We start from the raw sequence: 25,955 nt of genomic DNA, 5'->3' as shown, positions 1-25,955 counted from the left end.
TACTTACACAAATCTTAAAATTGCATAGTGGTGTTATCTAGAAACTATTCTTTTGCTATTATTTAATACCTCTAAATGATATAGTGGTTTTATGTGTATAAACAAATCAAAATAAATATATTTTAATTTTAAAAGTAATATAATAGTGTTATAAAAGAAAGAAAAATGTTCCCATACTACCACTGTTCTCACATAATTACTATTTTTATTTTTGTGTAGTCTCTTTTATTCTTTCAAAATTGGATATGCTTGACATGGTTGTCATCATTGTGTGTGCAGGCGGTAATTTTTGAGCTATATGTATATTTTATATATATATGCATATTGACCTTTTCATAGTAACTAAAAGGTCATAGTGTGAACTATTGTCAAAATCACTTTAGTAAAAATACCTTGTTTACGTGTGTTACATTAATTTCCATATCGGTTTTTTTTTTTTTATGTTTATTTATTTTGAGAGAGAGAGAGAGAGAGAGAGAGAGAGAGAGAGAAAATATCCCTAGCAGGCCCCATGCTGTCAGCGCAGAGCCTGACGCGGGTCTAAGTCCCACAACCTGGGATCATCATCTGAGCCGAAACCAAGAGTTGGACACTTAATTGACTGAAGCACCCAGGCTCCAGTTTAGTTTTCATAGAGAATAAGAATACCTTCAGACCCTAGTTATGGAATCATTTTGTGCTTCCCTGTTTTCATTAAAATGTTTAATTAGCTATGTAATCAAAATTTCACCATGTTGGAAAAGCAAAAAAAAAAAAAAAAAGTTTTTAGTCAATTTATGTTGATGAATTTCTTTCCAGAGAAGAAATCATGTAGAGTTTTTGCAAAATTCTCAGGCAGGATCTCTAATCTTGACAGTCTTATTTGGGGAAGTGATTTGCAGAATGTACATGATGGGGAAAGGTAGACACTTTATAATCAGTTTCTCAACAGTAATCATTACCCTGATAGATTCACATTTCCCAAAATTGTCTCATTTTCTCTTGACCTTCCTTTTGCCCCTACATTAATTGGTAATCCGAGCAGAGATGCTGACTGGTGTCAGATTATTTTTCATACTTGAGAAAATGCAGACGTCCACATTGCTATATTGATATATGTCACACAGGTCTTGGAAGGTCTGTCCTCTCTCCTTCTCCTACTATTATTTTTGGTAAAACTGAAAGCTGTGCTTTCCTGAAACAATAGAATAAACACAGCTCATCACTGTGTTAGCCACACTCGGTTTTCTCACTTTTATATGTATGTAATGCAGTTGTGTGATGCTGTTGTCTGCTCAGGTCCAAGCCCCAGTGACCTGTGAGCTGATTCTGAGTGAAGGTCATTTTTAACAAACGAGTTTCTGGGCATATACCATGTGCCGGGCACTGCTAGCATCTCCAGAGTCAGATGTTAGTGCAAGTATCAAAGAGAACTTGGCTTTAACAAAACAATTCACCGTTACTGAGTTGAACATTGCATTGATTTTTAAAATGCTATTTCAAATGTCCATTTAAATTACAAATACCTTCATTTATGCTCCTCTCCGAATTTCCCTCAGCCGTGGCTTAAATGAAATATGAGCTTGGTTTTATAGTAATCAGTATGCTTGAAGCCCATGTACTAATGTGTGGAGAAATAACCTTTCAGAGCATTAAGTTCTATTAAATACTATCTAGAACTTTAGTTTTTATCGTGTAAAGGACAAGTCAACAATGTAATTGAAAAAGCCTTCCCATTTAGGGGTCGGGATACCACTGATTTTACTACGAAGCATTGACGATGTAGCTGGATTTTAACTACTTAAAAATTTGTCCAACTGGTATAGCCGTGCAACTGTTGATGGTGCACACTGTTTGAGTTTCATGACTATTTGAAATACATAACCGGGGCGCCTGGGTGGCTCAATTGGTTGAGCATCTGACTTCAGGTCATGATCTCACTGTTCCTGGGTTCGAGCCCTGCATGAGGCTCTGTGCTGACAGCTCCAAGTCCAGAGCCTGTTTGGATTCTGTGTCTCCCTCTCTCTCTCTCTCTCTCTCTCCCTCTCTCTCTCTCTCTGCCCCTCCCCTGCTCATGTTCTCTCTCTCTCTCTCATTCACTCAAAGATAAACATTAAAAAATTTTGATATGTATAACCAAAGTTTTTGTTTGTTTTAAGAAACTTGAGATGAAGATATTGCAGTTATCTGCATGTGCTTTAGTTTTTATGAGAAGTCTTTGGGAGCTAACTAAGGCACTTTTTCTTGGGTAAAGATAAAATATTAAGCCATTTACCTGTTTCTCAATATTGCTTTATATACACACTTGGCTTGTTTTTTTTTTTTTTTTTTTTCTTAAATACTGTTACCTACTGAATCCTAATAATATTTATCCCATGCTTGGGTAGATATTTTAAACTTTGTAACTAATAGGATTGATAATTTATCCATTTCTAGATTTATACTATTTGAGTACTATCATCATTAGTTTTAAAATTAATCTCGTGTTCTTTTTTAAAGTACAGAATTAAGAGTTTTATGGCATGAATTCATAAGGGAGATTTGCTAGTCTTAAATAGCACCAGTAATTTTGGGGCCTAATTTTTACAATTGAGAAATTTGGCCAGAGAAAAACCTGTTCTGCACAAGTGTGGGTTTTATTTCAGCAGTTGTCATGTCCAGGAGCAAGACTCTGTCAGTGCAGTTGGAAAATAGACATCAGTGGTAGGTCTTGTGTTAAACCGACAGGGTCCTGGCTCTCCGTTACCTTTCATTCGCAAATGATAGGCTAGGTGGACAAATACACATAAGAAACAGCTAACTTCAAAATAATAAAAACGCCCTGGTCCAGAGAAGACAAGTCAGCCATTGTGTTGCAGGGTTAGAGAGTGGCTTGGGTTCATCTGTGTGTGGATCCTGACAAGGTAAGTTTTGAACCCCGACTTCTAGCTTGGGAACTCCAGGCAGTGGAGTACAGCTGCATGGAGGGAGGAGCTTTAGCCTAGCCACGGCAAAATATTCTGATATTTCGGGAGGTTAGGAAGAAGTGGTATGTGATCCCTGTGTTTTCCTAAGGAGAAGGGTTTTCTTGTCAGATGTGGTGTTACCTGCTACCTGTCTGTGAGCTTACTAAATGAGCTTACTGATTGCAGATCAATCAGTCTTCATGTCCTTTTCTGGGAGTTTCCAGTGACTTCCTACTGTTATGGTACTTGCTTCTGTGACTCTTCTCTTTTCATAGGATTTTTTTTTTTCTTGGTCACTGGAGCTTAAATTTGACTTCATCGAGGACAATAGGCCTAGCTACTGAAGTATGTATTAGTTAATTTATTTTCTGGATGTGTGAGGTATCCGTACATATGGGATTTACTTCTGGTTTCAGATGCACTTTGTGACCTTCTGTAGTGAATATAGTGGCTCCTCTGGCTGTGTCAGCAGCAGAGGCATGGCTCACAGTCCATGTTTTAGAACAGGATTGGATTGTCATGGTATTCCATCTCTTCTACACAAGGCACAAAGGTCAACCTCCGTAGCATGTGGTTTCTCCACTGTAGTGGGCAAAAGAAAAAAGGGCATTTGATGGAAAAAGAAGCAAATGATTGTTTTCCATGTGTATTCAACACTGTTTATACATCCTGCAGGACTCATAAAGTAAGCCTGGAAGTAACAGCTTGGTTGGAAAGCTCCCTTGTGTGGGAGACAGGGAGGAGAAAGACTTGTCCTGGCTTCACCTTTACCTGGTAATCCTGAAAAGATTTTTGGGGAGTTGCCAAACCTCACTTTGTTTCTTGGTTTGTAAGAAAAGAGAGCCAGATTATAATAGCTCCACAATCTTTTTTTTTTTTTTTTAGAGTTTTAAAAATCTTTGAGATATGCCTGTTTCTTTATTTTTAAATACCATGCAGCAGCCTTTCACTGAAAAATATTTGTTGAGTGACACTCAGTAGAATTGGGGATGTGACAATAAGTAAGACAGACAAGGTTCTAGTCCATTCTGCTGGAAAGAAGCACACAAATGATAAAGAGTAAATAGTTAGGATAACTACAAATTGTGGTAATGACTTTGAAGGAAACAAACAAGATAATAACATTTATAGAGGGACTGAAGGGGGATGGTTAGGAAAGGCTTCTCTGAAGAGGTGAGTGTGAAGCCTGAGAAGGAATCAGTAGTGTAGAGAACTGAAGGGAAGAGTGTTCCAGGCAGAGGGAACAGCAAGTGCAAAATTATGTGTATCATTAAGTGGACCAGGTTAATTTTCTTGGAAGTTATAAAGTGTACATGTGCCTGATTTTTAAAACATTGCAGTAAGAACTCACTATTCATCTTTATTTATGCTTAGGTTTATTTATGCCTAAGCTTTGAACTAGTGGGAACACAGTTACTGCTTTTAGAATTAAAAGTAAATGTACGTATCATTTCTGTCATTTTGTTGCTTATGTCTTACAGATTATTGCCTTAGTTTATTATATGCTGCATAGATATGTAATAGCCTCCTATCTTTTATGTACAACAGAGGTAGAAACTGGAGAGAGGCCTAGGTAGTCACTTAAGGCAATGATTCTCGAACTTTGCCACTTCCCTTCAAAGGTGAGTGGAGAGAGGCTGGCCTCTTGAGGCCTGGGTTCCATAGCAAAAGGCTACTGCACTAAGCCCAACATTTACTTGAATTTTTATGCTTTATCCTAGTAATTAACAAAAGTTTGTGCTCTGCTTCATAACATAATTGTTTACTTAACTTTAAAAGTGTTTTCTCAGTATATCTAAAGTGTTTATCCATTGACTTTATGTGTTCCATCACTCTGTCGTGTACATTCCCTGGGACAGGTGTCCCGCAGTTTGACAAACATGACCTTAATGCTTTAAGGAGGGAGCTCCTCTCTTGGGCAAATGCATTAGGCGGGGTAGGAAGTTGGAGTGGCCTATATTACTAGAAGCAAGTGTTCATCTTATCATTTACTGAGCATATTGAAGAGTAGAGAATCTTTGTCAGGAGCTTTAGTTTATAACAGTAATTGTCTCATAACAAAAGAAGTAAAATTAGTCACCAAGAGAGACAGGACACTTCTGAAGGCAATCTTAGGAAAGAATCTAAAAATGAACGTTGTATATTCATTTGGTTTATAACACCTTGTTGGACAGCACTCTCTAATGACGTATTCAGTTTTTTCTTAGTTGATACATAGTTGACATATAACTCCTATAATCCTAGTTGATATACAAGTTCCAGGTGTATGACATAATGGTGCAGTATGTGTATATACTACAGAATGATCACCACAGTAAATCTCGTTAACAGGCATCACCACACATAGTTACAAAAATTGTTTTCTCTTGATGTCTTCAATTTCTTATCCTGCACCAGAGGACAAGAAGTAGATTCCTGGGATGAGGTGAAAGGAAAGCAGAGGCTGCTGTCAACATGCCCAAGCAGAAGCAGCCCCATAGGCAGGGCTTAGGGAAAAAAGTCTCACACATTCTGCACCTTGCTGCCACTCCCTGCTCTGCTCTGCCCTGGGGTGTTAAGACAGGATCCTTGGAAGGAAAGTGTAATCCAGGAAATCTTTCTGACCCTAGAGAAATGTGCAAATATTGATGTAGAACCAGTACAAAAAAAAAAAAAAAAGCAGGGGGAAGGAAGCAGTGTTTGGGGAGTATGGAGTCGTTAGGGAAGCTTCGTGCAACAGCAGATGGAGTAAAAGGAGCAAAGCAGGGGAGACACTGAGTGCACATCTTCAGGCAGTGGAGAGCAGCCTCCTGCAAAGTGTTTGTTTATAGCATGGGGCGAGTGCATGGAACTTGAAAATGTATATGGCCTTTTCTTTTTTATTTTTTTTACTTTTTTTTTTTTTAAGTGTTTTATTATTTATTTTTGAGATAGAGAGCATGAATGGGGGAGGGTCAGAGAGAGAGGGAGACACAGAATCTGAAGTAGGCTCCAGGCTCTGAGCTGTCAGCACAGAGCCCGACGCAGGGCTCGAACTCACAGACCATGAGATCATGACCTGAGCCGAAGTTGGACGCTCAACCGACTGAGCCACCCAGGCGCCCCTGGCCTTTTCTTTTTTAAAGGAAAATAGTATTTTTGTTCATCCTGTCTTTTAAAAATTATAGGTAAAATTTTTTTACAGTTAATATTACTTTGATCACTGAGATCCATAGATGCTTCCAAAATAGATTTATTGAACAGAAGAATATCAGTGAGAATGTTGGTCTTGGCTATTTTTTCACTAAAATCTTAATCTGCATATGTGAGAAGTATCAACCCACAGGCACTATCAAATGCTTCAGACAAATTAGATTCAGGCCCAGTGGTTGCTGTTATAGGGCGTTCAGGTTACCTGCACAGTGTGTAATCTTGCAAAAAAAAAAAAAAAAAAAATCTCGCCCACAAGATTTGCATTGTTACATTTTATCAACTAATCACCTCAGTAACTGGGCAAGTACCGTTCTGTGTTTTGCCTGTCAGGTAGTTGGATCTCCAGCCTGGAGAGGAAGAATCATGTAGGGAGGGGAATTTATTCAAGACCCTCTCGTGAGCTCAGTTTGAAACCTGTTTTGATTTACGTCCAGCTCTTAGGGGGTCGCGTCTATCCTATACAGGAAGGGACAGCTGCATGCACTCTTTTTTTTTTCCCCCTACAGTGATTTTGCAATTGGGTCATCAAATCTTATCTTCTCATAAGTCATTTTCTTTTCTTCTGAATTGATATTGCCTGTGGCTATTTCAGCAAAGCATGTTCTGCAGAGAGGTCAGAGAGGGTAGATATTTATCATATTTTGGTAGAAATCCTTCCAAAAATTCTTGAGAAATCTAATTCCAGCATGACATTGCAGTAGAATGCTCATTGCTATTGACATCTGTTGTACTTAGAGGAAAGTAGTCATTTCCCCCAGTATTTCTGGTAGTTTTTGCTTATATTTTCTTCCTATGGTAGCGCAGTGTTGTCTAGCCCACAGTAAAGTAGGTTTGTTATTTACTGGATGAACGTGAAATGGGTATTGACAAATTGTTTTTCAGCAAGATGACCCCTAATTTTATGAATATAGGTGAAGAAAACGTTTCTGTATCAAATATTCTCAAGGTTGTTGTAAAACTGCTAAAATTGTCCAAATGTGAGGCTATTATCATACGTCTCTCATGGCAAACAGATTAAAACAAAAGGTCAAGTAAAAAACTGCTGTAAATCTATATCCTTGTGTTAACAAGCTGTAAGCTGGACCACTAAAACAATATGCAATTCTATTCAATTTTTAGTATAACTTATTAAGTATGATGACTTATTTAAAAGAAACTATTTAATTCAACATAGCTTTTACTAAAGGTTGCCTTTGATTTTCTAAACCCCAGAGTACGTTTAAGATCTTAAGTAGAATTGGAATAGTTCTTAGGTATTACATTAAAATGTCATTGACTCACCTTTTACATGGGATAAAGAATAGCACAGAGCCTACTCATAGGAGAAGGAAACGTTTTTCATATTATACCTGTAGGCTTTCAAGCCATTTTCCTTGATTTATATTGGAAATCCAAATTGTCTTATAACTTGATAGGTAATACTTAAAGGCTCATCTTTCTGCTTTCTTACTAAGATGTACTTAAATCCATATTTCATTAAAAAAAAATCCATGCTGTGAAGGAGTTTTGACTGCCTCAGAGTTTTCTTTTAACCCCCAACACATTGTGAAGTTCATCCTGTTACACATTTTTTTTTAAGTTTATTTATTTACTTTGAGATAGAGAGAGAGCACATGGGGGGCGGGGGGGTGGCGGTGAACAGAGAGAGAATCCCAAGCAGACTCCACCCTGTCAGGGGGCCTGACATGAAGCTCGAACTCACGAACCATGAAATCCTGACCACAGCCAAAACCAAGAGTTGGATGCTTAACCTACTGAGCCATCCAGGTGTCCCTCATCCAGTTTTGTAATGCTTTGTATTTAATACAGTGAAACAGGAGGAAAATACCCAACTAGGTAGACATTTCAAAAAGAATGTAGTTCCTTAGTTGCTGCTTCAGGGCAGTTCATTTTCACCTAAACAGTGAACCCACCATTCAGCACAGGTGGTAGTCTGCTTTGTAAATAAAACCATACTCGGGAGACTTTTTTTTTTCTTGAGATAAGACAAATTGCTGTGCCCTTTAAAGGTTACCTTGTCTTTGGAGAAGGTTAAAGGAAGATCCTGAAGAAAACCCTGTTTTTCTATCTCAAAGTGGAGGGCATATGTATGAGCCACTCTCTAGCATTGGGACTTTTCAGTGATCACGGGACAGTCCCAATGAGGAGCTCTGGAATCAGAATATTAATAGCCATGGCGTGTGCTATTTGAAGAAACTTGCCTGTTTACAAATGTCAGGAGAGATTTTCTAGAATGTTTCTCAAAAACCAAAGGAATTACTCTTATTTTGTTTTTCGAATATTTTAAATTCACTTTATATTTGGGAGATAGGGTGGTCAGATAACATTATTTTTCTCCTTCGTTTTCTACCCTACCATAGGCACTCGAAATCCTCTTATCTACCCATTGAGCAATGTTTGTAATCAGTACCTTACTAACACTACCAAAGATGTACATTTCGGTTAATTTCTCAGCATCTGTATTGCTTGAAACGTAGTAACCTTCAGTTAAGAGAAGTATATATTTGGCAGGATAGATTGAGGAGAAAATTACTAGGTTTATGAAGCTAAAACAACATTAAAGTGCTGTGTAAGTGTCTCACATTTTCAGTATGGTTTCCCTCCCTGAACTCTTTTAAGATATTTCCTTGAAAATGACTCCCACTGCACATCTTTTAGAATAAAGTAAAGCTTCAAAATAAATTTCTTTAGAGAATGAAATCCGATAACTGCTTTTTCCTGAGGGGTGGGTGGGCAGATACTTTTAAAAACAACTTTCTATGAAAGCAAAGGCCTTTTGTAGGGTTGTCTTAACATTCATCATTCATATTTGCATAATACTAGTGTAAAAATGCTAGTAGCAATTACTTTTTTTTTAATGTTCGTTTACTTTTGAGAGAGAGAGACCGAGTGCGAGCAGGGGAGGGGCAGAGAGAGAAGGAGACACAGAATCTGAAGCAGGCTCCAGGCTCCAAGCTGTCAGCACAGAGCCCAGCAGGGGGCTTGAACTCACTGACCGCCAGGTCATGACCTGAGCTGAAGTCAGATGCTTAACCGACTGAGCCACCCAGGTACCCCTAGTAACAATTACTCTTTACTGAATGCCTGTTTATGTAAACGTATGTGTGCACATACATGTTTCTCTCTGTCTCTGTGTCTCTGTTGAAACAACACTAAAAATTATACAGTATGATCCATATTGCGCTGGGAAAAGGAGAGCTGGGAAGGTTGAACAGCAAAGAAATGAAAGAGGCAAGATCTGAGCCCCACTCTGCTGCCTCTCATGTCTCTCCTGCTTCCACCTGGCCAACTCTGCATCTCATGCCACCTCCGTGCCCTCCAGTTCGGATGTAGACACTGAAAAAGACATAGGGTTGTGGTCCTTGTTCACAGGGAGCTGAGAACCTATTAGATTTCCTTAAGAAGGTCCTCCATTTCTGAAAGGAAATAATATAAAATATAACTACAAAATAGAAACAACAAGACAATAAACTTTCAAAGTCAGTTGACTAATTGAGTTCAGTTGCTTCCACCTTGGGGGTGTATTTCCTATCTGTTTCCTCTTTCCCACTCTTGCTGTCATTGCCTGGGTTAGGTCTCTGGTGTTCACTCCCCTCTGCCTGCGTAATAGTGTCTTCTATGTTGTCCTTCATTCTGGTATCTTCCCTCTCTGTCTATATTCCCTATGGCCTCCAGAGTTACCATCCCAACATACAGACAGGATCAGTCCCTCTCCTCAGAAACAAGTTCCTTAACTTGTTATCCTTTAGAATCTGGTTTAAATTGACATTTCCAGTTCATTTTGCTAGAGCCAAAACTCCATCATCATTCCAAGAAAGAAAAGAAGAGGCACTCCAATTGACTGCATGCCTCCTGACTCTCAGGGCAGGGAGGGGACATGGGTGGAAGCTGAGGGGGTACGGCAGAGTCAGCAGTTCCTGAGCTTGGCTGTTTAGTCCAAACTGAACTCTGCAAAGAAAATGTAAAAATCATCTCGCACAAAGAATATATTACATTTGAGAACTGGTAGGTATTAGGGATTTTCTGTGTTAAGTCCTTTTGATAACTCATCATTAGCAAATTTAACACAGTTCAGTGTTCAGTTTACTTTTAGGACCTTTTTGAAAAAGACTGAAGTAGAAATGTTTAAGTGTTTCTTCCTGGTCAGTTCAGGAGATGCTGGTATTTTATTGTGTTGCATGAGAGTACAGAGTCTACAAAGTGTAAAATGATGTTTCATCTGAAAGAACCAATGAGAAGGTAGTAATAAGGATGTTCTAATTTTGCTTTTAATATAATAGGTTTGGGGCTATTTCTCTTTTTAGTAAAAAGGAATTTCGGTGCTTGATTCCAAGAGTTGACACACTTTTTCTGTAAAGGGCCAGATATTAAGTACACGTACTTGGCTTTGTGGCCACATGGTCTCTGTTGCAACTCCTCAGCTCTCCATTGTAGCTTGAAAACGGGGATGGACAGCATGTAAAGGAATGAATGTGGCTTTGTGCCAATAAAAACAAAAGCTCATTTTTTTGTGCCCGCTAGGTTTTATTACTTACAAAAATAGGAAGTCGACTAAATGTGGCCTGTGGGCTGGCTTGCTGATCCCTTCTTTAATTAGTCATTGTGTCTACTTTATCAGTTGCTTCGGTTTTTACTCTTAGGACTAATTTGGGATGCTGTTCATTTTTTTTCTGAAAAATGTGCATTGAAGACTCTTCAACCTAGTGTTCGCTAATAGGTTGTCCCTGTTGATTTCTGTGCAGATGGTAAATCATGCAGACGTGTCTGGCGTGTGTATAAGTGTGCACATGGTGTGGTGTTACAGAAAAACCTAAAAAGCAGTGTTGCAGAGAAGCCTCTGGATAATTGAAGCAATAAGCTTTTATGAGACCACTGCTCAGAGTATGTGGCTTTCTTAAAGGCTGAGCCACAGCCTAATGGGTCCATCAGGACATACAGTGTCACCTTTGATCTAATGGGGCTGGAGAAGCAAGGTTCAGTGGTGAGGGCTGGGTCTCATCTGATGCTGTGGCTGGCTGCCCTATCACAAGGGTTTGACCCCATTGTTCGTTCACACATGAACAGAAATTGTTGTTCCCTTTATTTGGATTACAGTCAAAGCAAGATGATATACCCTCCATGGAAGACAAAATGCATTGACAAAGAGGGAGGCGATTTTATTCAGGCTGTTGCAGTAGGTGGTAGGTTCATTAACAAGGAGCTCCTCAAAGAAGAGGGAGCACACCTGGCATTTCCTAGAGCAGGCAAACAAGCCCTCCTTCCACCCTCCTCAGAACTCCCTTATCTCTGAGCGCACAGGGCTGGTGCCTGCCTTCTCTTGCTCCCAGAACTTCAGTAATGCATCTCTGTGGCACTCAGCTTTTGATTTTCACGTTCCTGTCCCACTAATGACTCAGTGTTCCTTATCTTTGCATCCCCACCACCAGATACAGTCCCTGCTTTACATCAACAAAGTACTTACTAAATGTTTCTCCAGCTGCCTTTCTGTTCCTGTGGGAGAAGTGGACGGTGAGGTCTGACCTTTGATCCCTGAGATTTAGAGGAGGAAATGGAGTGTTTACAGCATGAGAACCCTTCCTTGTGTGGGACTTGGTTATCCCAAAAGCCCCTGGGACCCCCAAGTGGTTGGTGAGGAGATGTTATTCAATTCAAAATGATTATTTTTGAATGACCCACTTTCCAAGGGTAGATGGATATGTTTAGAATCTTTGTGGATTTTACCAAGACTATTTGGAATTTATTTGTGTATCAGGAGTTATTATTATTTTCTCTTGGTCTCATACTTGTTGGACCCAATTTAAAGTTTTGAGGTAAAGCATTTATGAGGACAATAAAATTTAAAATATGAGTTATAAAACATTAGGGTGTCAGGGTGGCTCAGTCGGTCAAGTGTCCCGACTTTCGATATCAGCTCTGGTTGTGATCTCGCAGTCGTGTGATTGAGCCCTGGATAGGTCTCCATGCTGAGCGGAGCCTGCTTGGGATCCTCTCTCAGTCTCTCTGCCCCTCTCTCGCTTGTGCACGCTCTCACTTTCTCTGTCTCAAAATAAATAAACCGTAAAAAAAGTTATAAAATATTATGTGATTTATTATGTCAGAATTTTAAAGCAGACCCTTGCTGATGTCTAGAAAATACCACTTAAGCATGAGTGGATTAGGTTTTTGTTTATAATTATGGATTATAATTATAATTAGAGTATAATTCAGAGTAGGCCTGTATTGCAGGTGTGCACACCTCAAATATGGTAAAATCTTCTGTTATGAAAGGTGAATCTAATGAAATCCAAACATATTTCACCAGCCTTGGCTGTAGTGGCTTTGGTACTCCTAAAACAAATGGTAGTCTTGTCTGGACAGTAGTCCAAACCATAGATGTGAAATTTGTTGTTTTTGTTTGTGTTCTCATAAGCTGGTGTATATTTAGATATATCTAGTTCAGGAAGTAAGTGGAAACTCCTATTTCTTAAAACTATTCTGTAATAAATGTTTTAATTTTACTGTTTGAAATCAACAGCCATCAGGTTCTCTGTTCATTTCACAAGAATTACTTGGGGCACCTGGGTGGCTCAGTCGGTTGAGCGTCTGACTTCGGCTCAGGTCATGATCTCACGGTTCGTGTGCTTGAGCCCCGCGTCCGATTCTGTGCTGACCGCTCAGAGCCTGGAGCCTGCTTCAGATTCTGTGTCTCCTTCTCTCTCTGCCCCTTCTCTGCTCATGCTCTGTCTCTCTCTGTCTCTCAATAGTAAATAAATGTTAAGAAAAAAAATTTTAAAAAAAGAATTACTAAAATACACTGTGCCTCATCCTTCCCTCCCCCCACCCCCGGTTACCATTTACATTTACATTTACTTTGTGCATAGCACTTTCCATGGTATTATTGTATCTTTGAATTCCACAACTCTGTGAAGTGGTTTGAGAGGAGAAAAATGAGGCCCAGAAAACAGAGTTCTTCCTGCCTGATACATGGCAAAAGTCAGAACTCAAGCCTGTTTTGATTCAGATGCATTTTCTTAATCGTTCATTATCCTGTGTTTAGATGTATTTTAAGATTTTTGCATTAGAAAAAATATTAATATTTTATTACCATGCTTTAAACTTGTCTTCAAAATGGATTTTATTACAGTTTCATGCACGTATACTGTATTTGTTTATATAGAAACACATGCTATTCCATTTCTTTGGCACTTTTTCTTGAACTGTACTATATCACATCATTTTAATAGTTGGAATTGATCAAAATGATGCTCTCTTCTATGGTTAGTATCAGTTCATTTGTTTATAGTTCCTGCCATGTTAAAATGAGTTCCCAAAGAGAAATATTCAACCTTTTTCTGACTCAAGTCAGAGAAGTTTTATTTTTCTCAAATAAAAGTTAATCAGACTTTATTGATTGACTATCAGCCATAATAGGGGAGAGGCAATTAATAACTCAGACTGGAGTTTATAAGGCTAAGATCATTCATTCATCCACAGGCATTGTTTGACTGGTTACCCATGTGTCAGGCTCTGTGCCTGTTGCTGGAATACAGGACTTTGCAAGGATGATGGCTAAACGTTTGTTGGGCACTTTATGTGCCAAGTATTCTATTAATGTGTCTCACCAATATAATTTTCACAGCAACAGAAGTCCATACTATTAGGATCCCCATTTCATAAATGAAGACATAGACTGAGGGGAATTAAGTAATCTGCCAAAGATCACACAGCTGATCAGTGTCAGAGCCAGGATTTGATCAAAGTAAGGGTCTCTTAACCACCATTCTCTACAGCCTCTCGCACTGAACAAAATGGGCAAGATCCCTGTTCTGGTGGGGCTTCTTTCTAGCTCAAGGAAACAGCCACTAACAAAATAAATAAACAAGGTACTGTCAAGTGCTGTCAATAAAAATTGAAATTGTTCTGGGGAGGAATGGGAGGGACTAGTCTAGGTTGGATGGTAACAAAAATGACTCACAGAGATAAGTGCAGGCAACAGTGGGCAGTGATACAAGGGAATCAGTATTCTTAAAATTTTTATTATATAAAGTGTTCAGTAATGCTAGCTGTTAATGTTACATTTAGCATAGCCCTTGAATCAGCGATGATAGGCTATCATGTGATATATTTTTATTTCTTTCAGTGATTCCTTTAAGCAATGAAGAGTATGTAGTCAATAAATCCAAAGGTTTTTAAGAAGGAAAGAAGGGTTTGTGCACTACATTTCATTATCCCAAACCTGGTGTGTCCCTTGAAAACTTGAAATAAGTGAGTTTAGGACATTTAATCATTTTCCAAAAGGAGGTACAGCTTTCACAAATAGATTTAATAATAATATCACAAAATATAATTTACCAAAAGATACATGCTATCAAAATTCTTAGTGACTTCTGTAAAAAAAAAATATATGACTCTTTTAAACTTAGTTTATTTCTTATTGTTTTAAAGTTTGGAAAATTGATGAAATGACCATACAGTCTCTGTTAAGTGACAAACTTGTATATCCATTGGCAGAAGAACTTTTATTCCATTCATTAATTTATTCATTTAACAAAATTTAGGCACTTACCAAATTCCAGACTCTGTTCTTACTGCTGAGGTTACAACAGTTCCCATAGCACAGACTCTGCCTTCACGGACCTTCATTTGGTGAGAGAACACAGTGAAGGGATATATAACATACCAATGAGTGGTAAGTGTGACGGGGAAGGTAAAGTGATGGGGGAAGAGGGGGTTAGGTGCCTGGGAGTGAGGAAGGTAAGGAGCAGCCTCTTTGATGAAGTGCCCTCTGACTAGACCTGAGGAAGTAAGGGAATGGGTCATGCACATGTGTCCAGTAAATGGTCTAGGAGGGGGACCAGCCGGGAGAAGATCCCTGGGTTGAGACTGTACTTGGTATGTTCAAGGAAGCTAGTGCTGCTGGCATAGAGTGAAGGAGGGGAGAATAGAAGGAAATGAGTTTTGAAAGGTGGTTGAGGAGCAGATCATGGAAATGGTCTATATTATTTAAATCATTATTCACCTTAATATACCCAAAGCCTAGGTAAAGACCTGGAGCTCACTAATTATTTGAGGGGCGCGTTTAATTTTAGGAGGTGACATTAACCAGGACAATTTGGAATTATATTTTGGAAGCACAACTCAAAATAGCTTGAAGTTAAAAAGGAGGGACAGGGTAGCCTTATATGAGTTACATAAGCTTCCTTCTGGTCTGTATGTATGAATATGTAGGCTTTCTTCACAGCTTGGCTCTTCCTATATGTTAACAAAGGTGTCGTTAGATGTCTTGTTTTGTCTTAAGTTTACTCCTGAGGAACACTGATGTCAGTATAGAACTCCTCTCCTGATATCTCCCACAGAAATTTCAGAGAAGGTTCTTACTGGCCCATGATTTATGTGCCCACCCCTGAACCAATCCATGTGACCAGGGCTTTTGTGGCTGATTAGTCATACCTGTTCCAAACAATATAGATTGAGAATTGGGGAGGGATATTTCTCCAAACAAGTGCTATCAGGCAAAAAAAAATATGTGCAAGTGGAAGAATAAGAAATAGAATTCTAAATTGTATGGAACCCAGAACTATGGTTGCCTTTAGTTTTATTCAAAGGGCAAATTGGTCTGAGCAGCTCTGCCTGCCAAGGAAAATAATAAGCTGCCCAGGGACACTGGCCAGAGACCTCATTATTGAGAAGATGTGGGTGCTCATGACTTCCTCTAAGAGCAGAAAGGTGCTATTTTCAAAGTCAGAATTAGCCTCTCATTGACAAAAAACAAAGGCAAAGTCTATAAGCCACATGAAGACAGGCATTGTGATTTGTCTTTTCATTATTTCCCTAGCAGCTTAGCTCTACACTTTGAAAATATTATATTGATATCTACTAAATGATGGAAATCTGTGATAAACAGCAAGTAGGGAGCCAAGCCAGAGGGTAACCTTCCCATCGGGATAAAGTGTTCTCTTTCTTTTAAATCTTCATGCAAATTGTTGTTCCAGTTCATGCACTAATTAGCCATGGTACCTTATTTATATGACATAGCCATTTGGGGCTTCGGTTTCTCCAACTATAAATTAAAAGAAAGTGTTGCATGTTGATGGCTTGGTGTTGGGATTTTTTTTTTTTTAATATATGTCCATTCCTCTTGTCCTGTCATCTGTCACATACACGTGTGTACACATACACACACCAATACCCACCCATGTACATACATTCTCTGTAAAGCTACCGGGACAGGTACAATGTTCTATACATCTTTCCTAGTGTTGACTTCTCAGTACATATTTACTGAACTGTTGAACTGAACTTTTCCCACTCTAAAAATCTTGTAACTTTTAGTATTTGTGTTTTACTTTTAATAAAAGCTAGTTTATAGATTAAGTTTGGTTTTATTGACATATTTTAAATGAAAGGTTAGGTATTCACCCCTTTTTAAGTGTCAGATCTTATAGAGAAGTACAAGACTTGTACATTGAAAACAACAGAGCATTGTTGAAAGAAATGAAAGTATACCTAAATGAAAGGAAAGAAAGCCACCCCCGTGTTTATGAATTGGAAGACCTAGTCATTAAGATGCCATCATTAGGATGACAGTACTTCTCAACTGGCCTGCAAATTCAGTGCAGTTGAGAATTTCAGAAGCTCATGAAAATTATACGTGTCCTTTTCTCAGAAATTGACAAGCTGACCCTAAATATCATGTTGAAGTACAGAGGACCCAGAGTAGCTAAAACAGTCTTGAAAAAGAGCAAAGCTGGAGGACTTAACACTTCCTGATGTGAACAGTTGTCCCAAAGCTACAGTAATTAAAAACATTGTGGTACTGGCATTAGGCTAGACCTGTATATCAGTGGAATAGAATTGAGAATCTGGAAATAAACCCACAAATCTGTGGTCAGATGATTTTTAACAAGGGTGTCAGGATCATTCAGGGGGGAAAGAATATCCTTTTTAAGAAATGGTGCTGGGACAACTGGATACTCTACATACCAAAGAATGGAGTTTGACCTTTACTTTATACCATATATAATCATTAGCTTAAAAAAAGAATTCAAGACCTTTAAGAGCTAAAACTATAAACTTTTAGAAGCAAACATAGAGGAAAATCTTCCTGTAGACATTGGATTTGACAGTGATTTCTTTGCTGCACAGGCAGCAAAAGAAAAAGATAAACTGGGGTTTGTCAAAATTTAAAATTGTTATGTGTCAAAGGACACTATCCAAAAAATGTAATGGCAACTTACAGGATGGGAGAAAATACTTGCAAATCATAGTATCTTTTAAGGATCTGATATCCAGAATGCATACAGAATGCTTACAGCTAGAAAATAAAAAGACAAAAAAAGTGGGCAGAGGATTTACATAGATATTTTTCTGGGTGCCTGGGTAGCTTTCCGTTGGTTGGGCATCCAACTCTTGGTTTCAGCTCAGGTCATGATCTCGCAGTTCGTGGGTTCAAGCCCTGTGCCGGGATCTGCACTGACAGCATGGAGCCTGCTTATGATTCATTCTCTCTCTCTCTCTCTCTCTCTCTCTCTCTCTCTCTCTCTCTCTGCTCCTACTCCTTTTGCTTTCTCTCTCTCTCAAAATAAATAAACTTTAAAATAAATAAATATACAAATAGGCATGTTTTCAAATAAAACATAGAGATGGCCAGTAAACACGTGAAAAGATGGTCAGTATATTAATCATTAGGGAAATGCAAGTCAGAACTACTGTGAGATAACCATTTTACACCACCAAGGTTGGCTAGAATTAAAAAAAAAAAAACAGACAAAAAACATGGATAGTGTTGATGAGGACGTGGAGAGAGATCAGAACCCTCATAAACTGCCGGAGACCATGTAAAATGGTTCACTTGCTATGGAAACCAATATGGTAGCTCCTCAGAAAGTGAAGTACCAAGTTACCATAGGCATACCAGAGATACCTCTAATATATATCCAAGGTAATTAAAAACCTATGCTCACATAAAAGCTTGTATACAGGTGTTCATAGCATTATTATTCATAGTACAAAAAAAATGGAAATAACCCAAACATATATCAGGTGATGAATGGATAAATTAAATATAGCTTGATACAACAGACTATTTTTCAGTTATAAAAAGGACTGAAATACTGCTATGTGGTACAACATGTATGAACCATGAAAAGATTATTTTAGGTCAAAAGAAACCAGGCACTAAAAGGCCACAGATTGTATGATGCCATTTAATTGTCCAGAATAGGCTAATCAGTAGTTCTTTGGTTGGCTGGGGCTTGAATGAGGAGTGATAACTAATGGGTATGGAATTTCTATTTGGGGTAATGAAAATGTTCTGTAGTTAGTGGTGATTTTGCACAGCCTTGTGAATATACTAAAACCAATGAAGTGTGGACTTTCAGGTGGTGAATTTTATGCATGGTATGGTTGGTGTCAGTAATTTTTAAAAAGTATGTTTGTCCACTGGGGTGGTAGCACATTAGGGTCTAAGAGAAAGTAGTCAGATGCAAAATTTTCTTTAACCTTATTGTTTTACTGGAGATAGATTTCTCAGCTTTTAAGACCTTTTCATTCTCTGGTGTCAGACCTATAAGATATTGGGTAAGATGAAGGTTTGTTCCTGGTAGTGAGAAGCCTAACATTTCACTAGTGATTCAGAAATATTAATATGTGCGCTACTTATAAAATAGTCATCATGTTGATTTGTCTTTGATTTTACATGAACTGTAGGCATCACTATTTTTTTATCTGTGGCTATGAGATATTTTTACTTTATTCGGTTTACTCAAAATAAATTTTATCAAAGAGATGAGATTCTAATATGAATGAACAGGTTGAGCTTAACCATTTAATGCCAGAATTAACTATTTTTTTTTTAATAATCTGTGAGTTGTATTGGAAAATGTTTCCCCTCTTGTGTGGGACAAATACACTTTTTGTTCTAATATTCTTAAGTACCCAGATAAGAATAAATTACAAGTATTAAGTAAATTTATAAATAATCTGAGAAATATCCCTTTTAAAGATTCTTTCAGATGCTTCATTACTTGTTAATTTAGCCCAGCAGCAATATAGACATTTCCCTATAAGATGTTTACTTAGTAGAGTTTTGGAGTTTTTATCAAGTATTTAATTCGGTTATCTTAGAGAGTCCTTCTTCCCAAAGTAGTCATTTGCATCAAATTTTTTATTATTATAATCTCTGAGGAAAAAAAATGGCTGGATCTAGTATAGTTTTGTAATACTAATTTTATACAGGAAGGTGATAATTCAGGAACATCTTTTGTAAACTGGGATGAGTCTAATACTTGATTTTTAAATTATTTAAATGGAGTCTTTTAATGGAATTCTTAGATGGATTTTCTCTCAAGTTGGTGTTTTGGTGTGTTAGTTCACTCGGTTGTAGAATCCTCCCCTTTTACAAAAGGGATAAACAGTTTTTAGGCAAATTTCTGGGAGCTAGAGATGTCCACAGAAGTTAGCAATTTGCTCTTCGCACTTCACTAGCATGCCAGACACATTAGTTCTTTGGTGACTTTTGCTTATCTCTAGTCAGACGTGCATGTTAATCCATTATTTGACACATATTTATGAGGGGTTTACGACTGGCATGTTAAGGTACTAAATGCCATGTAGTATATACGAAGTTTTTAAAAAAGTTTCCAGTCTCTAGGAGCTTTTATAATCTAGACAGATAAAATCAAACACCTGAAGAAGGAAACAGGAAATTGTGTTATATGATGTTTGAGTATAGATATGTTCTAGATGCGTATGCTTGTGTCTCAATAGACTGCATTTTCTCTTGAACTTATATGTTTTTGTTTAAATACAAGCCTGTGTAACCATAAGCAAGTTACTTAATTTTTGTCCTAAGTCTTAAGTCTCTTAAGTCATAAAGTCAGGTACTGAAGTTGGAGTTTGCCCCACATATTATAAGGTGTGAATGGGACAGTGTGTACAATATCTGGTGCTGTGGGGCTATAGACAATAAGAGCTCATCAAAAGTGAATTCCTTATCCTTTCTTTGGCACATTAGTGAAGTAAGCCCCATTGAACATGCCCACAGTTAAGTGATATTTTCATTTTTAAGTTTTCATTGTATAATTATATATATGTATATATGAATAAAATGTCTGAGTGGCTTACTGTTATAGGTTTAGGAAAAAGAGTTTTTATATAATATAGTGGGATCAGCTTTGCAAAAAAAGACAGACTAGAGTGGGCTCAAGGCCAGGCTGTGATGCTGTGTGCCTGTGGGTAAGTCACTTAACATATCTGAACTCATTATTATCCCTAAGATGGAGATAATGGTATCCCAGAAGGCAGTTGTAAGATATAAAGGCTCCTGGCAATTGCTGAATTAATACCTTCATCTGTAATAACCTCCTGGTCCATTTTTTAAGACATATACTTTGCAGTTGTTGTACATATTTACAGGGTTTCTGGCCTAGGTATTGGCTCTAATTCCAGTATTTTTGTCTGGAAAGCTGCCTGCTTTAATTTCTGTCGGAATCGATAGTGGCTTTAAGGACCTATGTAGCAGTTATTAAGAGAAATTTGGGGAAATACAGCTACCATTGTAGCTATTTCAGGAAGACCCTCACTGTTTTTCTTAATTTCATAAGGGTTAAACATAAAACATGAAAACATTTCCGCTAAACATCATATTTCCATATAATACTCTCTTTTGTTACATACTCTGAATGTGTAAGCAAGTCTCCAGACACCAGGTAGGCTGAGAGGGAGGAGAGACCAACTGTCTCATTTGATGTACTTATTGGGAAGTACCAGAGGGTTCTGGAATTGCCTCACTCTTTGTTTACAGTGGCCACTTTCAAAGAATATGCTGCATGCAGTGCAAAATGGTCTGTGAATTAGGGCTGAGGAGAAGATGCCCACATTTCTGCTACAATTCCTTTACGGATAGTTTGGGGAAGACTGTTTAAAAGATAAGTGAAAAGAAGCAAAAGAAATCATGGACTATAATAAAACAAACAAAAGCTCCTTAACCTTTCCTGTATATTGAAAAAATAAACCATTTGTCTTGTTTTGCTATAAATTGGGCAAAGGACAACCTTATACTTCATTGGCAGCATAAAAAAGAGTTTAATTCTCCCCTAGATTTGTGAAATTATGACATACTCATTGTAAGAATAGAAAGGCAATGCTTTTTATCATATAGTCTTTTATCCTGTAGTTTTCTTTATACTTACGGCACAGGAAGGAGGTTAAGAACAAGAACTCTGGAAATGGACTGCCTTGGTTTTAATCACAACTCTGCAACTTTAGGCATTTTAGTTGACCTCCTTGTGTTTCAGTCTCCTCTCCTGTAACATGAAGATATTTATCATATGTGTCTCCAAGAAGTATTTTGAAGATTGATTTAATGTGTAAAGCTAGGAGAAAGTGCTTGGCACATTATAAGCTCTTATGAAAGTATTAGTTGTTATCATGGTTAGCATACAAACGAAGCAACAAAGGGTGTGCTAAAAGTAATTAACTTGAACACTTTGTTTCTAAAAGTAGGTTTCATATAAGGAATGAGAAGTCAGATTCTAATCCACTATGTGCCAATTCTGCATTTCTTAAAAAGCATCTTCTTGTCCTTCATATTATTTGAGGTGATAACTGATTTCATTCACTCAATAAGTTATTTCTTGATTGCCTATGACATTCTAAGCATGGGGGAGAGGGTGGTAAACAGGATTCTCTACTCCAAAAGGATTAATCCATCCCTTTTCCACTCTGTGGTAAAGTGTAGCCCCCACTTAGCCTTTGTAGAACAGTTCATTTTACCCACTTTTGTTTCCCCATTATTTAGTAAAATCACTTGATGATTTGGGATACCCTCTTTGCAAACAGTTTCTTAGAAGCTATACTTTGTATATATCTTTTGATTGTGTAAATTAAAAAAAATTTTTTTACTGTACCTACCATTCCATATTTTGCTAGTATCTCCTTATGTTGAAGGATCATAGATATCTCTTTAGAGGGGATTTTTCTTACCAACACCTTTGAACTTAGAAACTGGAAAGCACAGGATTAGAAACCACATCTTCTGTCAAACGTCTCCCAGAAAATGCTTCTAATAACATTGTCATTCAGCCCCAGTCTCAGAGGTGCACTGACTTTGACTACTGAAAAGTGACTTCCTGTGGCACTCTGTATTCTGGGATAGTAAAATTGGATTCCAAACACTTGTTGGGAAGCTTGTGATTTGTTGCTTTGAACATTACTGAACTAAAGTACTAACCAACTACCTGTGTTCGGGAGCAACCTTATCTGTCATGTCACATTACCTTGCCTGTTTATGTTTGGAAGAATGTTATGAAAGGCAAAGGGAAAGAAATTAAAGGTAGACTCAAGTATGTCTAGTACCTTTAGCAGGTAAGACCAAACTGATGATATTAGAGCCAGGTGTGCTCACACACCTGCAATAGAAAAATATAGACATTACTTCTGTAAGGAACACATGTTCTGACGTCTTATACTAAGTGGTTATATCTCCCTTGATTACAGTGTAAACACAATGCTAATTTCCACACCTGGAGTCAAAAAACTTGCCAAATGGCAAGGATGATTTAAAGAATCCATTGCCAAAGATAATTTTTGAGGAAAGAGTATCTGTCTGTTCCCAAATGGCAAAAGAACATCATCAATATCTTCTTTAGCATTCAAGACAGGAGACAGATGCTACTAATAAAATATAACAAGCTCCTCATGGTTTTGTTTTTAATAAAACACAAATGATTTCATGGTCCTATAATTTGAATTGTCAGTCTAATGTAGTAAGTTTGTATTGAAAATTTGATTTTTTAAAAACTGGAGTGAGAAGTTAATTCACTGTTATATGCAACATTTTTTCTGTGCATAGGGAATATTAGTGAAAAAAGTGTGATAAAGAACAATTAGACACCTGAAATATTAAAACCTTCTGACTCAGATGCAATAGATATTAAAGTGCCTCTGAATTTAGTAGAAAGAGCACCTGGAATCTTGGGTGGTTATTACTCCTTCCCTGCCCGTGACCTGGTACCGTTGGCAGAGTGGCTTCATGGATGTGTGCCTTCTGCAGTAGCTCAGGTCACTCTGCTTGGTTTAGTGCTCTGCTGTCACTGTCTTAAAATTCTTAGTGATTTTTTAATGAGGACCCCACATTTTCATTATGCCCTTGGCCCTGTGTATCATGGAGCCAGTTCTATCCATTGACAGGTTACTTCTCTGAATTTCAGACAAGGCAAAAAAGATCTTGATAGATCCAAAACTGTGGAATTCTGTGAGTCCTAACAAAGTTCACGAGGTGTTGAAAGGTCCTGCTCCACCTTAATGAAGTGCTTCTCAACCAGGAGCAATTTTGCCCCCTAGTGGGCATTCCACAAGGTCTGAAGACTGTTGCTTGTCCCAGCTCTGGAGAAGGTGTTACAGGCATCTAGAGGGTAGTAGGATGTTTGACCCTACAATGCAGAGGATAGCCCCCACAACAAAGAATTTGGGGGCCCTAAATTTCAGCACTGCTGTTGTTGAGAAATCCTGCACAACCCATTATTTGTGTCTCCAACACTTGGTACTAGCCCCGGGAAATTACTCAGTGCTCGTTGAACCAGTGGGTGCAGCCTGGATCTCAGGTTGTTGTATTCCTTATCGTATGCAGACTGAAAAACAAATCTGGTGATTACTCAATGTAATCTAACATTTGCGTGAGGTGCGATGCAGAGATGCTTTCCTTAATGCTCTTGCACTTCTCACATTTACCCAATTAACTGGCAGGCCCCTTACTCTCTTAAAACCTTCTCTAAAGCATACCACACTCACGGTTGATGGATGGCTTTCCATCATGCCCTTGTACATCTGACACCTGTTGTGCTGTCTGTCGGTTTACCAAGTCATTTGGGTTTGTTCCGAAATCTGTTTATGCCATTGTGTTGGTTGCTATAATTATGCAGTGTAATCAACTCTTACGGAAATGCAGGACAAGAAAAACACTAAAAAGTAGAGAGATTTCAGTGAAAGTCTAAGTTGAATGCTTTGGAAAGATTCAATAAAGATGTCACTAAAGAAAACTAATCTTGAATTAACTGTAGGCAAGAAGATTCTAAGGGATTTGGGAGGGAACCATTAAAATTAGATTCTGTGTTGACTTTGCATAACTCTCTTAGGTTTTCTCTGTTATTTAGGGAGATTATAGACAATTACATCTGTGATTTTTGCAAGAAAGACAATACTTTAGCTAGCTGATCCATGCTCAGAGAAAGGGCCTTGCCCTACATTACAGGATTGCAGAATGAATGATATTTATATATTTTAGGATGATACAAATTGTTAGATTTAGGAATGTAAGTTTAGAGGACTTCCTTAATAGTGCATCAGACAGCAGGGCTTTTACTGTATTTTCTGGTGAGAAACAAAAAAGAAGAACATAATTAGATATTCAGCTTTTGTCACTTCTGGAGCCAAACAGCTCTCGGCTCAGGGAAGTCTGTGAATAATTTTCGTTGCTTAACACCACCTTATATCTTAAGAAGATACTCCTTTAGTTCTTGATTCCACAAACACCAACATAAGGTCTGTCTCTTGCCAGATTCAGTACTGAAGTGTTGAAGAGTAATTTGCTTCCTTTTTAGTTCACATATTTTCTCCCTTGCATTTTCCATGTGGCTATATACATTAGAGGTAGTGTGTCACAGTCTTTCAGAATTAAATAAGTAAAAATAGAGTATATCAGAAGTGTAGTTGAATCACTTATTTTCAGAATTCTGTTAGAGCCGAAGTAAGAGACTTTTGTCAGTCGGGATGATTGCAGGATGGCTTTTCATTATCTTTGCCCTGAGTCAGACATGAGAGCTGACTGGTGGGGCTTTGAATCCTGAGCTTAGGGGAAAAAAAAAAAAAAAAAAAGTGACTATCTCTTGAATATAAATTAACCCTTGCTATTTTTTTTGTTAATTTTCATAAATACTTTATATGTTTTATTTCCATTTTCCGTCACAGTGTTGCAGATAGTACCCCAACAATATATAGCCATAAACATCTTACTTGGCTAGTAAAAGAAAGGATTAAATGTTTATGATGGAAGACATCATGCTCTCTTCTTTCTTTTTAAAGTGTCTCAACAAGTAATATAGAAGTACTGCCTCCCCTGAAAAGATTACAGCATTACAGATGAAGCTAAATTCCTCTTTGTCCATCTCATGTGACCAGTAATGTATCCTTCCAGACGCACATACAGAGCTCAATAGAATTTTTATTGTTGTGGTATCACACTGCATGTCTTGTTTAGTTACTTGTTTGCTTTCTTTAGTCAAGTTGAGTCCATTTGAATCAGATCCTCTATAAATCGACTTCATCTTTTCAGTTGCTATATGATATTCCAGGTATGAATAGTGTATAATATAGGTACATTATAATGACTCTTGCACGTATGCTTCTCCTTCTCCTTTTATTTAGGTCCTAGAAGTAGAATTGGAGACCATTCGTATACAAGCATTGCATTGATATCTTGGGTCATTGTTTCCATGGTGGGTTCTTTCTACACTACGTGGTGTGGGGGACAGAAGTCACAGAATCAACACTTTTTCGACATTGAAGGTGTCTTAGATGTCACCATATGATGTGAAGGATTGATTTGTTTCTCTGTACTCTTAATATTTAATATTGTTCCCTGGAGCTTCCTCTGTAACCTCTTCTGCTTTTGCTACCTTAGGAAAATCCTTTTGGCTCCTCTGTTGCTTCTACTTAATAACAAAGTCTCAACTAAACGTGTTATTTCCTAAGGAACCGTTTTAGCAGGTATGTTAGTATATTCAGTCTAAAATTAAAAAAAAAACACTTCATTAACTACTTTCTTGAAATGTTTTGAGTGACTGATTCTTTTAGAATTCTATCTATGTTGGTTTAATGCTTTAG

The 25,955-nt window shown here is 37.8% G+C and overlaps 1 protein-coding gene across 1 annotated transcript in view; it reads left to right on the top strand.

Annotated features, from left to right (window-relative positions):
- Nucleotides 1-25,955, top strand: part of SLC2A13 (solute carrier family 2 member 13) — a 381,960-nt gene that overhangs the window by 76,164 nt on the left and 279,841 nt on the right. The window lies entirely within an intron of this gene.

The sequence above is a fragment of the Panthera tigris genome, chromosome B4 (genome assembly GCF_018350195.1).
Source record: "Panthera tigris isolate Pti1 chromosome B4, P.tigris_Pti1_mat1.1, whole genome shotgun sequence".
Classification (NCBI taxonomy): domain Eukaryota; kingdom Metazoa; phylum Chordata; class Mammalia; order Carnivora; family Felidae; genus Panthera; species Panthera tigris.
The sequence above is the reverse complement of the archived record's forward strand: the minus strand, read 5'-3'. Positions and strand labels throughout refer to the sequence as shown.